This window comes from Homalodisca vitripennis, chromosome 5 (assembly GCF_021130785.1).
Source record: "Homalodisca vitripennis isolate AUS2020 chromosome 5, UT_GWSS_2.1, whole genome shotgun sequence".
In the NCBI taxonomy this organism is placed as follows: domain Eukaryota; kingdom Metazoa; phylum Arthropoda; class Insecta; order Hemiptera; family Cicadellidae; genus Homalodisca; species Homalodisca vitripennis.
The window spans coordinates 140,037,628-140,054,388 of NC_060211.1; the positions used below are offsets into that span (position 1 = coordinate 140,037,628).

Genomic DNA, 16,761 nt, shown 5'->3' on the forward strand with positions numbered 1-16,761 from the left:
GTATCTGTGATGTGGAAACGATTGTAAGTTGTTGTTAGTTATAAGTTTCTTCGTCATCAGACACACATATCTCCAGATTCCAGAAATGAAAAAACCTGTAAAAACATCAGATTTCAGGCGCTGCATTTAGGAGGAAATTTAATCAGAGCAAAACTTAACATTCATATTGAAATTTCGTATAAGTGTTTTGCTATTATAGATTTTTAGTTTTAAACTATTTTATTTGCACTAAAATAATCATTACACTTAGATAACTGTACTGGATTTTTTTTATTTTTCCCCCCTACACTTTTATCTAACAATCATGCTATACACAGCACGCTGGGGCATGTAAAGGAAATCAACACCTATTATTCCAACCTATTTGGCTGTCGAAAAAGGTTTCCAATCCTCTAATATTTATATTTTAGTATCAATAAAACAAAAGGTGTTAGAATGAACATTAATTATTTATTTTTTGTAAACAGAATCAATAATGAATTAACTTAAAAAACATTCATTTTTTAGAATGATCATGTCTAACCTCAATTTGGCAATCGTTTGGCATCTTCTACTTACGTATAGAAGTAAGATTTTGAGTAGTATTTTGTTTTAATATTTGGTTATATACAATACTTTTGAATATTAATTGAAACCTAAACACTGACTGGAAAGGGTCCATAACCATTAATTCTAAAGAGTAATAATAAATTATCAATATATTTACTACTATATCAATAACTAGTAACTCGGTTTATTTATTGAAAAAAAACCGTTGATTTAAACATTATTGAATGATAAAAAAATAAAGGATATGATTACTTATAATACTGAAACATACCCATGATAATTTACGAAAATCTTTAATATATTTAAAGCAGTATATAGATATACCAAGGTCAATGTAAAATCATCTAACCATAGCATATCACAAAAGAAGTATAGGAGTATAAGAAAGCCAAGGGTTGAATCATTGGACGAGTAGGCTATTATCAGTTATTTATGGAACCATTTATCAGCTGATTGTCTGTCAACAGCTGTTTGCCACAATGATCGAGTCACCACCTGACACCAAATACCTTACTGCTACCCATGTAGAATGTTTTAGAGGTATAATTGTGTATACACCAGTAATTGTTATATTTATCAGTGTTAAATGTGGTATTGGCTGAGTGTATGCTAATTCCTCTCTTATTTATTTTTTTAACATCCTTTCTTTCAACAATTAACGATTTGTACAATATTGGATATAGAATAAAAATAAAATATTTCTTATTTTACTTTACAAACAGTAATTCATATAAAATATAGTTAGATATAGTTAAGTTGCAGACAAGGGCGATTAAAATGACGATTATTTTAGTTAAATAACTTTAATTTTAATGAAAGTTTTTTATTAGAATGATTAGAGCTACATTCAAGAACGTCAGTTTATGTGAAATTGTTGAGATCGTACTTAGAAATTTTTCTACGGATTATATTCTTTTTTTCAGTTTAAAATTTGCTATCAAATAATACTCCACATTTAACAAACTCTTAATTTCTATATACTTATAGACTACTAAGGTGTGAATCTAAAATTAATGAACAATTTAAAAAAATACATTTCAAAATTAATATTAACATTTGCTTGTAGTAGTCTTACATAACCCTAAATGTTTTAACTGAAAACACATCTTTTTCTAAAGCAAAATAAATATTATATCATTGATTGTCAGATATACAAAATTAAAATCTTGGTATTAAATGAAGAGTAGTATTTGTAGACAGTAAAATGGAGTCACTGGAAATACAAGAATTTGATAATAGTAGTCTTCCCGTTGCACAAATATATAATAAGCTATTATTACCAAACAATGCTTTCGTTAACTTTACACTTAAAACATCATAATTTACTAAATACTAGCTGTTATATGTGGATTCGTGAGCAATTACATATTTTTGCACGTATATGATTACGTATGGTTTGAGTGAATTATATTTTTGACACCAATGTTCAGTGTGACTTATTGTCACAAACAAGAATTTACGTCAAAAAGAGTGTATTTACGGCTATTTTAATTCTTACTATTTTTTTCTTCCATAGTCGATTAGGCCTTGCTTCCAAATATAGGAAATACCTATACATACACAGTTCTGAGAAACTTGCTTCTGTTAAAAGACAGCTTGGATTGTTTTGTTAAAGTGTTAAAATTTGTATTAACTTAGTTAATAAAAAATCTTTTACACCTAATTAATTATATTTGCTAGGCATTTATAGCGTAAACTATATCTTTACTAACAATTTTAATGTTCTTATCTGGATATTAATAAACTTACTTTGTGCTTAACAGCAGTTGTAGAAAAGGTTGCAAAAATACTTTATGCTTTCACACTATTAATAATAGATTTAAAATCTTTAAAACAAGTTATTTAAATTAATATTTCGAAAATTTATTAACCAGGATTAGACTTTACACGACTTGCCGATTGGGGATACCCCGTAGGGATTTTCGGGATTAGAATAGCCAATATTCAAACTAGGGGTTTTAAGAATATCCATGTAAATATTCAGTACAATCGGCTGAATATTTTACGCATATTATTATAATGTTCAGTAGTATGATGTTAATTATGAATTAGTTAATCGAGGTTTGTTAACCAAACTGTGTAATGGCTAGGACAATATTACAATTGGCTTCTGCTCTACTAATCATTCATGAACAGAGGACCTCCCACCACACATGTGACAAGGGTGGTTAAACCGCAGTTGTTTTATCCCTCTGTTACCGACCTCACTCCTTCATTATATTGCTTCTGACAATTAGTATATCAGACAGTCAGTATCCGCTATTAGTATAACAAACGAATTTTTTGTAGTAATTCAATTTCAATAGGTAGTCTGTGTACTGCATTATGTGACATTAAAAATACGATTTAAATATATGAGTCATTATTTCTTAATTTATACATTCAAAAAAATAATATGGTTTTAGCAAAACATTTTCAGCAATAGAAGCAATTTTGCATAAGTGTTGGCATACCAAGTGTTGGGAGAGCTGCAGGGGAGTGTACGAAGTCGAAAGGTTTGGGCTTGAGTTAAAATATAACGTAGGTTCAAATTATGTTTCAGACCATTTCAGTTTTTATCAGTACTGCTGACCTTGTACTTTAAAACTCAAACCTTTATTCTATTTTATAAGACCATCACACAAGCTAATTGGTTAGATCCTGCCACCGGGATGAGCAGAATAAGGCTAAAAAGGAGATCGGCCACTTCCTTCAAAAATATTATACCAATGTTGAAAAGACTGATTTTGAGGCATGGGATATAGGATTGTAAAGAATTAAATATAAGTTTATATTGAAAATATTATAGTGCACAATGTTCAATGCTTAATCAGAGATGATGTAATAAAATAAACATGTTGACTTGTTTACAGCGATGTCATAAATTTAGGAAATCTAAAAATATAAATTTTGATGTCATCAACTATGTAAAAACTATGCACGATTACTAGACAGAAAACATGTTTATTAAAATATTGTTATTGCCTTAGATCATATGCTGTGATGTTACTCCAAATAAATAACAAACACTTGCTAGAGTTCGTGCTAGTATGGTCTATGACGTTTCATGTAACTTTTACAATATTTATTTCGGTAACTTCTGTAGGTATGTTCATCGTTATTTTTAAACACACAATAGCCGGTATAATACGAAAATGGCGTTAGTGTCAAAAATTGGTCCGGCAACAAAAGGATTTGATCATATCTTTGACCCAGATCCAAAGACCCACATTCTCCCTAATTTTATCATTAACTCTCCCAAAGGAATCTTTCAAATAACGTGTCGGATATAGTATTTATGTGTTCAATAAATATAATATTTTTATAATATCTTGTTTTATAAGAAAGTTTAACATTTATGAAGTCAATTAATACATTAATCATACAATTCACAGAATAAATAGTACTTTTCTTGTTAGCATTGAACTTATTTACATTGTATTCACTTCCATCTATCGAACCTAGTTGTTACAAATATTACTAAGTAAACATTTATGATTAAATTCTTGTAATATTTATTTTTAAAAATGTGTTTATTTACGGAACGAGTCATTATCATGAGCATATTGAACCTCGTATAGAAAATTAAGCCATTATAGAGCAAAATAATATACTCAATCCGATCATTGTAGGACGTGGGTAACATATTGTCTCTGTTTCACTATGTACTTTGAAACATCGATGTAATACCCGAGTACAAAATACGTATTTTGTATAAATTAGGTACATAAAATAAATCAATGTACCACTTTAATCCGAACATCTCCATGGATTTATAGAAGTGCCATATCACTAACCCCAATTATAAATATATTGTGGTAACATAGTGAAAAGATAGGTTTACTAATCTGTGGAGACTGCATATTGGAGTTTGTGTAGATCACTTAGGGGTCAAGGTTGTTAGTATCCTAAACATAAAGAAGTACCTTCCCCTTCCTACTTTAACTGGAGTAAGTTGAAGAGAACTAGCCTCCTCCTTTTTCCAAGATGGGGAAGCTGCCTACACCACTAATCATCCCGAAAAACCTGTCACTCCTGAGGTAAGTTCGAACTTCCTTATGACCTATTATGGTAATTATGGGTTTCAGATAATTCTTGTCGTAAGTAATAATTGCTAGCGATATGCTAAGTATATGAGCCTTAGGAAAGAACATAATTCTCTGGGCCGTCCAAAACATTAAACTATGAACTGTTTAACTAATAAAAAACTAATTTTACATCTTAACAATCTTGATGTTTTAAGTCTGTGACCGCTTAGAACTTGAATAGAAAGGAGTAAGATATTCAGTTAATAATAGTTGTAATACAAAACAAGTTAGGGATTTAGAATTCGTTTACATCATCATTTGTTTTTACCACTTTCTAATTAATTATCTATGTTTCAAAATAGCTTCCATGCAACTAATTAGAAATATAAAGCAATATATGTAAACATTTTTACAAGATATTTCTCTAGAAACCCTATGAAAATTGTTAGTTAAGAAACTGTAAAGTAAAGACTAAAATTTTAAGGTTTACCAACCTTGTATGTTTCAAGTTTTATAGTTACAAAATTTTCCAATTTTTCCAGATAGCGAAAACTCAATTTTACTATACTTTAAAAGACTAGACATTTTACAAAACGCCTACATTCAACGCAGCCCGTTACGGAATACGCGGATTGGTGTACTACTGACTTGCATTCTTGTTCATTGCTTCTCCTTAAAACATTAAATACATGCTGACAATTATTACACTTTATGTAAAAAAATTAATGAAACCAATAAAATAATGACAATTTCAGTTGTAATGCATTCTAAAATTAGTTTAGCATTTAAAGGAATACCATTAGTGTTCCACCCGACGCATTCTAAAGCATGAAAAACATGGTAAACGTAAGATTAGCAAGCGTTGTTACTTTTAGGATCATTAGGTAACAATGAGTTAAAGATTCAAAGTGAAATGTTTGCTAATAGCTTTTATTTAAATAATACTTTACTTTACATGCTACTCCTGGGATTGACAATTGTAATTAATGGGTCAACTTAGAGTCTAGTCAACAATAATTGGCTTATACTGCTCATGAGTTGAAATGCTAGGTAATGTTTCTAGGTTCCCTGCTGAACAAATTAAACTATCTGTTCGAGGGAGAAGATATAACAGAAATCTGTGTGTTTTACAAGATCGTATTAAAGAACGCTTTTTAAAATATTTAAAACAAACCATTTTATATATGGTTTTTTTCCTAATTCATAAAGTTTTCTTTAATCTGATTATGTAATAACTCGTCATGGTATAGCCTCCACAGTGCAATAGCTGAATTGCACCGATATTGAAGATACATTATAGAACAATTCCTTGAGAAACATGGATAATATGCCGGCCCACTATCAATGTAAAAGAAACAGACCATGATAATAAAACCTTTATTAAGCCATGAAATGTATCTCTGTAAGTATTGTTGCCAGTAATAACAAAATAATATTTAAAATGCCAAAGAATATAAAAGCGTGATGTGAATCGAGGTTGTGATAAAGATATAGCTGTTGAGATTCGTGGTACGAGACTAATTGGGTAAGCCACATTAGTAGAGTTGTAAGGGGTTTCATATTTTAAAGGTAAAAATTAATACAAATAATGCGAATTCCAAAAGTAGCATAAATAAGAGTTTGGATATGGCATTCGGGATTGGATCAGAGGTAATAAGAATAAGTAGTATATGTAAAAGACTACTAATTACTTGAGACAGAAAGTGAAAAGTGTTGTAGGAATTTGGTGGAAATTATGGGCTAAAGAAATAAAATAATGAGTAGCAAAAGCAATGAGGAAGAAACAAATTATAATTTATCGCACACCAATGAGGTCGGAATCGATATACAAAGATGGTAAGCGAGGAAGTGATTAATTGAAACATTGAAAGAGCTAAGTAACTGAAAAAATTATTCAAGAGTAATTAAGAGCTTAAAGAGCTATATAAAAGGTGAATCTCGATGAAGAGAATGAACAATTATGGTTAGAAATGTGAAAGTAAGCTCGGCATACTGTAAGAAATAATGAGAGATGAAATATTATTTAAACTTACTAATGTGTTACATGTGCTAGAGTTTGGTGTCGTTCAAAGCACTGTCTTGCCGACGAAAATATCTAGTGTACGAAAAGACTGTCATGTGACTAAACAACAGTATAAGTTTCGGAGTTTAGATGATATAACATAGATTTACGGAACAAAACAAAAAGTGAAGAAATAGGTCATAAAGGGTAGGTAAAGAAACTGTGATTCAAAATAAAACAGGTTACTGAAGAAAGTCAGATGGAATTTGTAAGATTGTATGTAAATGTACCATGTAAATAAAGTTATGAAGAATAAACATTTAGTAATTAAGTCTGGAAAATAATACAACAAATGTAAATAAAATAATTTTTTAAATTATAAATGTCATTCTTACACATCCTGTACCGTAAATTAGTTAAATAAATTTTCATATAATGTAAATTTCGCAACCTAGTCAGCCAGTATTATATAATATTATTTTACATCCAATGTTCCGGAACTAAAATTATTGGGCGGAGTAACTACCTAATTGGCACGCGTATGAATATTTTCTTCTAATCCTTGGTAGCAGCCCAACTATGTGACCGAGCAGACCTCGCGCGCTTTGTCCGCGAGTTTACGTGTCCCACGTGTCTCACGGCTCACAGGGCACGTATTATTTGAGTACATGGCTACCAGTTTATTAACTTCTACTCATCGTCTAGTAACCACCGACTAGACATAACCCTTCTTAGACTACAGCGCCATTGTCTCGTGCCAAGACGCCGACACCCGGGTTGTGAGTCTACACATTGCGAAGGGAAGTAAAATCTTATTGTTTTGTAAAGTAAAACATCGTAGGCATAATTCCATAGAACATTGGATATTTTTAGGCCCACCTAGAAGATATACCTTTTTAGTTCTTATATTCTAAATGGCAGCAACGTGGCAGTACATTAAATTTCATTTAACATCTAAAAGTGGTGCTTGTAAGTCTTATAATTGAACTGAACTTATAAGTAAACTTTGCAATTCTAGTATTTATTACTACGACCTCAGAAGTCACCACCCCCAGCATGTGTTATCGTCATACGGTACAATCCAATAACTTACTATCATATATATGAAATTTTCCTACATAAATATAATTTCATATATAAATTAAATTTCAAAACATAAATGTAATTTTTATATTTCACATGTTAAAGACACATTGAAACTCAGATATATAGAAACTCACCAAACACCGGAAGCTGTTATTTATCACGCATTCAGCTCTCCTCACTGCGGACGTGACTATTGAAGGATTGAATGGTAAAAGGGAATCCATTCGTTATTCAGCTCTCTCTAAAAAGACGTGAGTTAATGTCAGTATTGAACCTTTCCCGAGCGTTAAATAGTATTCTGTATCTATTAACTGATCTTTTATAGCAATACAACAACCAAAATACTTTAACTTGTTCATTCACTGTTTTCGTATTTCAAATACACAGTTTAAAAGAGCGTATGTAGTAGTTGGTTTTAAATGAAGATAACAATACATTTTATAAGATTTATGGGATGAATACCTTTCAAACACTATATGATCAGTTATCTGTTATTATTGAGCGTGAAATTCCTATTGTAAAAACAAACTTACTACCTTACCCAATACATACAATACGGAATGTTCCACTAATAATACATAATTTAATTCTCATTATAGAGTTCCATATATTTCAATACTGCTATACAAGGTAAACAAACCTTTATTATCCATAAATTCGATGTGAAACACATTCGTATAAATAGTTCAGCGTTGGTTAATACATAAAGAGTTGTCATATCTGCAATAAGAGTCTAATTTAATTTGGTTATGTGGAAATCAGTTATAATTAAAATGGTTTTTAAAAACTATGGTTATAAACAGTTTCACAATTATGCCTCACCAATAAACCGCATTATTTAATGCTGTTTTCGTGTACTTCAGTTAAACTCGTTTATTATTGATATAAATGCACAAATACTGCTCTAGGTAATTTATTTTTTAACCACAGCCCATACTTTTATTGTTATATTCACAATAACTTATTTGTATAAATTACAGTATTTAACCAATTTAGTCAGAAAGTGCTACAACGATATTGCTATTAGATTTCTAATATTATATTTCTAATATTTAATTTTTATTAGATTAGTTTCTCATTCTTATGAATAACTTTGATATACTAATAGAAAAAAGTATGGAATTTTATTGACAAATGAATTTCATGTACAAAAGATTTGATAGCTACGATGTCACTATCTATTAAGTATGTAAGTAAATACATGTAATGTTAAATGCAATAAGCAACGATCAATAGCAAATGGTATTATTTTAGTAATACTTTAACCAATATGGCTGTATGGTAATAGATGACTCAAAATTTACTCGATTAAATTGAACATGAATTATTATTGGTCCAAACACTAATATCCTCAGCCTATTTACGATTTGCCTTTCACCACACACACACACACACACACACACACACACACACACACACACACACACACACACACACACACACACACACACACACACACATTAAAACACATAGATTAAAAAAATATGTAAGCTTGAAGTATAAATCAGCGAATTACAAAATAACCACTATACGTTTATTATTTAAATAAAACCGTAATTTTTTAATAAATTAAATTTACTGGAAAAAATATAGGATAAGTATATTGTTTATGAAGATAAATAGAATATTTTTGAAATGATACACGTTTTTGACAAGTGTAGGTTATTTGAAGCGAAAAAAAAACGTTTAAAATCAATGGAGGACTACAAATATTTTAATATATTTATAAAATTATAACTTTCACTATTATAATAAGAATCATGTTTTAAAAGAAGAAAAATGTTATAGCAATGCATTATGCTAGTTTAATATATGACATAAAAATACATTAAATCCATGCAAATGTTCAAATTTACTATTTATAATGTACAATTTACAACAAGTACTACGTGAGTTACTAATTATTTATATGTTAAAATTTGAACACTTCGTTTTAAATATTAAAGTCTATGATCTTCCTCGGGTGTCAAGAAACATAATAAAATGTCTAAACATTGAAAAAACACTCAAAACTAAAAACAGTGGCGTTGAACTTGCCACACGCTAAACTAAATATGTCAACATCCCACGAAAAATTTATGGAACTTATTATATCTTAGATATAATTATTGTTAGCATATTTATAGCAAAAATTATTACTAAATACTTAATGGGAATGAAAAAACAATAGACTAACTATGTGGTATTCTTGTAGGTCGTTGATTCTTAAATCATTTTATTTATAAGCAAGTAAAAGGATTAAGTATTCGGTTACGTCTTACTCAATTCAACAGGTAGTGCAGAATTTACAACGGTAGTTACTATCAGTGATCCAGCATTAAAAAAGTAAGGTAAATGCAAGATTCGGTTCATTTGTCTGTTACCAAAGAGGTAAAACTTAGTTTAAAAACTATAATATTACTTAATAGCGTTTGTTTTAATAAACCCCTAATGTACATGCAACAGTTGGCACTGTGATTTCTACTTACCTGGAGATTTGGAGTCTGGGCAACAATCTGCTTACATAGTGCACTGACTGTAACCCACGATAAATTGCTAGAGTAATAAAAACAGTATCTATGAAGAATTAAAAGTGAACCAAAACTTAATATGTTTTTAAACGTATACATTTAAAAAAGGGACGTACTATAAAACTTATTTCTACCCATTTTTTCATTGTTTTGATTTTGTATAGATACAAGTACTTTCAAATGTCATATTACGGAATCATGAAAACATTTTACTGATGAATTTGCAAGGATATAGATTGTATTGATTATATAATTTCCTTTACTGTTTAATAGGTAATACATGAAAAATTTATATGTTTCAAAATTATTTTATTCACTGTTTAGGATTTTGGAAAAATCTAACAATTGAAGTTTTTCGATACCAAATTGCACAGTTTTCTATATGCTTTTAAGAAAAATTATTAAACCTGAGTATGGAGTTACTCATTGCAGTAATTGAATGGTCAAACAAGTACCTAACATGATATTATTAAATGTTTTCGATGTAAAACATTTCTTTGGAAGCATTATATCTCTGGCCAACAATGTGGAGATACAATTAATAACGGCACTATAATCTAGTTCAAGAAATGGGTGATAAAATGAAACAAAGACATACTTTTGTTTAAGTATTGTTTACGATGAGCGATTGGAAAGGATAGTAGGATTTCCAACATATAACGTTTTATGTGACAAAATATTTTACATTACGTTTCGAGGATTGAAATCCATTCTGTTTTTTTGGTGGTAAAATCCCTAAGCCAATGAAAATAAAACGTTGGCTATTGACTGCCACTTATATTTATAACAATCTTTAAGTAATACAAGATAAATGTCATAACATCCAGAGAGGTGAGAATAAACACCAGTGATGTCACTGCACAGGAGCCGAGAACACAAATCCAAAATAACGATATTGGAGCGATCCAATCTCCGATACTTAGAACTGTCCATTTTTGTAAAATATAGCAATGGCAATCAATCACAAATGCTAATATCATTTTAAAGGTTTTATGCTATTGGTCGTATTCCTTATTAGTGGCCACGCTTTATACTAGAAACAATTGAAACATTAAGATTCATTACTTAAGATCCTAGGGCTAGACTCTGTAACTAGCTGAATGAGATTGCTAACTGCATTATATTTTATATGTTATTAGGAGAGCCTTGAGGTTAGAGAAGAACCCTGTTTAAAACTTTGCTGCCAGCTGATATACTCTTTAATATTTCTACCCAGCATTAGGTAGAACCTCTGGGACCTCGTTGAAGGTATAGGAGTAGGGAGGCCTTATGAGCGTAATAAGTACTGAACCAGGCAAGGTTGATGTTTCGGAAACTAATAATCAATCAATCTACTTTAATTTAATACGAATTCCGTTAGCCTTACTGACTACCACCACAATAACAATAACTGTTAAGAAGCTGCATCAAAGATATTTCTGAAAACAATACCGAAAAAGTTAGTTAGCAGTATAGCATATGTACGAAATAAACAGAGTAGCATAAATAGAGTTTAAATAATGCGTAAAGAACTGATTTTGTTTATTCTCCTGACAGTACATTAATATATCAATTAAATTATTTAGAAATAAACTTAAACAAAGAATATGGAAGATACTTTGTTTCCTTTCACAAATACAATCGTTCAAGAAGCACTTAATCCTATTTGTTATACACTATAGAATAACATATTAGGTAAAACATAATGTAATATTCCTCCAATAAAAATATCACATGTAGAACATGTTACAGTACAAGTTATATAAACAGAAACTTAAAAGGCATTGGTAGCTGCTCTTTATCACTCATTCAGCTCTCCTCACTGAGGGATTTACTATAGAAAGATTGAATGGGAAAAGGGAATCCGTTCATTACTCAGTACTCCCTTGAAAGACGTGGCTTCAGATCCGTATTACATATTTTATTGTGATTTAAGTGCCATTTCTAAATATGTTAATTGCTCTTTAAAAGTAACGTAACAATCGACATACTTTACCGTATGTAAGGATGTTTCATTCACTGCCTCCCTTCATGAAATGCGCAGTTAAGAAGAATATATCAGGTATAGATTGCTGATCTTATCACCTATTACACAGGCCAACGATCGAAAATCTTTTTTCCTTAAAATATCTTATTCTTATGTTTTTAGCATGATAAACCCAAATATGACACTTATTAGGCTCTATCACCTAAAATATTTTTCATATTTGCATATAAATTATTGAATTTGGTTTTTTTAAGAAGTTATAAGTTTTTATATAGTCCTAATTTGATTGTAAAATATTTGTACTGGCTGTAGAAGAGTTTGCAGCAACCAAATTTGCTTGGTCTAAATTTTCTAATTGAATTTTTGAAGAAGCATCTGGTACTTTACAAATCCCTTTTAATGTGTAACAATTATTAAATATTTCGTTATGAGCCAATGCATGTTGCGAAACCAAATTGTCGTATTTTCTGTTGGATAAAGACCGATGGTTATTCATCCTAATACGAGGTAAGGGATTTGTCGTTAAACCAATACAGTTAAACCAAAAATTCAATTAGAAAATTTAGAACAAGCATATCAATTAGTTCCTAAGTCAAAATTACCTTTTGGATTAAAGAAGAAATGATCTGTTAAAATAGTCTAAACTAATCTAGCAAATCTAAAACAATGTATTGTCTATATTTAAATTTATTAATTTTATAAATTTTTATGAATGTACAACTACAAAATTGCTAATATTTAATTTAATTTTATGCTGTTAGAACGCCTTTTTATATTATTAATCTAAATTTTAATTTTAATATAAAGCCCTTTTTAGTATAATATAACAAGGAGTTTATAAATTACACTATAAATCAGAATAGAACATTTCAGCTGATTATCAAAATTCATATGTTTACTTTTAATTCTTACATTATATATACTTTTTGTACCTTTTTGAAAACGGCAATATAGTCAAAATATTAAAGGATTTATATGAAGTCTTTTCCTTCTATTGTACAATATATATATATATATATATATATATATATATATATATATATATATATATATATATATATATATATATATATATAAAGCGCCCTTGTTGTGGGGCCTTGTTATGTAAAGGCCTCACAGAGTAAATATTCTTACATATCGTTGTTGTACACTTTTGTATTGTTATGGAATATGAAATTAACACAAACACCATCTTGATCATTACTAACGTAACAAGTCTTAGGAAAATATAACTACGCACTTCATATTCCTCTCACCATGATTTTTCCTTAATCCATTAGCTAGTTTTTGTTGTATTATTTTGCTTGTTAACTTTCTATATTGTATTTATGTCTACAACAGTTTTAAAACATTGAGTCTCATTTGCCTTTGTAATTGTAAACATGTTCAAATCCATTTTAGGCGGCCAATGGATTTATTAAAAATAGTTTAGAATTGAAGTTCAAATATCATTGGTCAGAATCTGTCACATACATTTGCCGTCGTTATCTGTCAGGGGACCTGAAACCCACTTTCAGTTCTGTGCTACATTTGCTGTGCAGACCAATTTCGGAAATGTTTTCTCTCTTCTAGGAACTGGAATGTATGTGTAATAATTGTTTGGTTTAAATTTTATATTTCAGCATTAGAATTTTCTTGCTTATAAATTACATTATTATATAATTATTATTTATTAAAAAATGTTTTTTCTTAGAGATTTTATACTTAAAACAGTAAGGAGACACCAATTCTCCAGACACAGTTTTCAGGCTTTTTTAATACATCAAAGTGCAAATTAAAATAAACCTTTTAGTGACGAAATCGCACAATTTCAGTAGAAAATCTTATACCTTCATTTCACAGGTAAGTTGGTATAGTAAAAAAGCCAAACGATTACAAATTATTTGATCCCATTTGGGAAGAGTTTTTATTCTGTAGGAAATATTTGATTTTACAAATGAATGAGTTAAGAAGGCATTTCAATCGTATAAATGGAGTATTGAATCTATCTTGTCTGTTCAAGTGTGAGTACTTCGAAGCACATGAAAAGCGTCATTGTTAATTCAATATAAAGGGGACATTTGTGATATCGGTTGTTCTATTTTATTTATAATAAAGCCACGATTAATAGAGTGTTTATAAGCAATAGTATCACAGATCATATAAGTCTTACTGCTAAAGATTTTCACAATAGAATATTGTGTTAAAACCTTTAACGGGTTTTGAACAAGAAGCCAGTATTTTATAGTGTAATACAAACATGTCAGCATAAGCTGCCCTGGAGTATAACCAATATATTTCCATGTCCAACGACTGGGGAGCAGGGATTGTTCACAGATAACGTTTATTCAATTCGAATTTAAATAATGTGTCTTGAGCCAAATTTTATTTAAAATCTATGTGTAAAATAATCTTTCTTTGATTAAACAAAACATTATGTTAAATGAAATCAATCACGATAGTGAAATAGTTAATAACTGTAAAAACCTTTACATTTATCATGATTAAAGAGAATCTCAAACAGTAGGATTATTTCTGAATATTATCTATGTTAATTAAATAAGCAGAAGCAGTTATATTTTCACTTTCATTTTCCCATTTAATGTGAATTAAAATATTATTTTAGGTAGCAGACCTTTAAACAAGCCTTACTGAAGTTTAATTCATTTTTAAAAGGGTATATTTAAATAAGCCAAATGCAATAAATCTATAGGTCAGTTAGTTCTCGAGACTTTGAGCAACTAGACAGACAGACAGAAATTAATATTTTAAACCCTTAGAGAGATTTTACTCACTAACACTTAGCTACTAACATAACATCTGTTACTGATATTTAAATCTTATTGATATTTAATAATATTAGCCTCATTGTTATGACATATACTAGTGACGAGTACATATGACACTACAGACTGATTTTTTAGGCAATACCCTTATTTATATGAAGCAGTTTATATTAATAAAATCAAAATAATAATTTTGAGTATTTAATAATAGTATTTGTCACATTTAATCTACTACCTGTTTTAATAGCCCAAAATAGAAGTTACGAACATATAAGCGTGTAGTATAAAACTTTTTACTAGTAAGGAAAAGTTCCATAATCTGAATTTCCACAAAAACTATTCTTCGCCGGTAATAAAATATTCCTAAATTCCATAGTATGCTACTTATTGAGCTTCTCACAGTGTAAAAAGATTTAATTTTTTAAAAATCTAATCTGATTTGTTATTGTTTATATCGCTTATAATGAAATACTGAGATCAATTTCGTTTCAAAAAATTATAAATCAGCAAAACTTATACTATTTAAAATTTGATAAAAGCATTTGTAAAGAAGTTTGTAGGAATCTTTGTATAGAAAGTATTTGGTAAAGAAGATAATTTAGAAAGGAAGGCATGAAAGTGTGACAAGTAAATGTATATTGACACTTAGAGTCGATTGATAGGCCACTGAAACATACAAATCCTTCTCCCCCAATTCCCGGACATTATTCCAGATACACCAATAAAATTTGTTTTATACATAGATCTTTATTTACTACCGATTGAAAAACAGAAGGAGTAAGAAGCTTTCACATTATAATTAATAGAACTTTTAGCAAAATATTATTAAGACATCTTAATGAATGGACTGAATAAATTTTGAGACAATTATTACATCTATACTTCTTTAGGCCAATATAATTTACGTTACATACTGTAGGAAAATTTACTATAAAAAGTTATTCAACATGAGAAATACTAAAAAAGTTATAGAGAATAAAATTTAAATAGTTTTTCTAGAACAGCAATGATAATGAATCTCTAGATACATTTGTATATTTTAAATAAAAATTTTTTAAAGATTCATAATTTTAGTAATACGAAACTATAATTTAGTAATATTTAAAGGAAGAAATTATTTATTTGGATTATGAAAAAAGGACAATTATATTAGAACAATGTTATATTTTTTACAGGTAAAATAACAACAAATTAAACCAATACAAGTAGGGAGGATTTTATGCAATTTATTTTACAAGGTGGTATTTAATAAGATTCTGTATTGTTAAATAATACAGGTTTGAGTGAACGAACTTAAATTTACTAAAATATAAGTGGAATATCGTTATACCTCTCTAAATATCATTGAATAACGAACAGTCAAAAACTTAACAAGTACAGAACAAAGAATGAAGACTAAAATAATGACTGTTACATTACTATACTAAATATTACGTTTTTGATATCAACGATCAAAAGCAATGTCTTATTTCTGAGTACGTCACACCATTCGCTTCACTGAGTGGTATGCAAAAATTGTAAGCGGTTAATATGTTTAATAATGAAGGGTGTTAAAATTCACAGAAAAATTTTAATTCTAAAGATTAGCTCGTTCTCAAGTATCGTGAAGACACAACGTCATACAGACAGGCGGAAATTTTTCCAGCTTCTTTAAGAAAAAATGGATACTTAGGTATAACTAGCAAACGTAATATAAAAAATCCATATTAGGTTTTGACCAGTGTTATTAATAGAAGACCATTTATAGCACGAGGGGCCATGCTAATTGATGCTTAATGCACCGTTAAGGGATTACACTAATAGCCCCGGTGCGTGCCTCAAGAGGTTCTCAGATACAATAGCTCTTTCTACAGCAGTGTAATTTGATACGTTTCCC

General features: G+C 29.4%; 1 protein-coding gene across 1 annotated transcript in view; it reads left to right on the forward strand.

Annotated features, from left to right (window-relative positions):
- Positions 1-16,761, forward strand: part of LOC124362934 (perlucin-like) — a 275,641-nt gene that overhangs the window by 176,775 nt on the left and 82,105 nt on the right. The gene's annotated exons all lie outside the window — the stretch shown is intronic.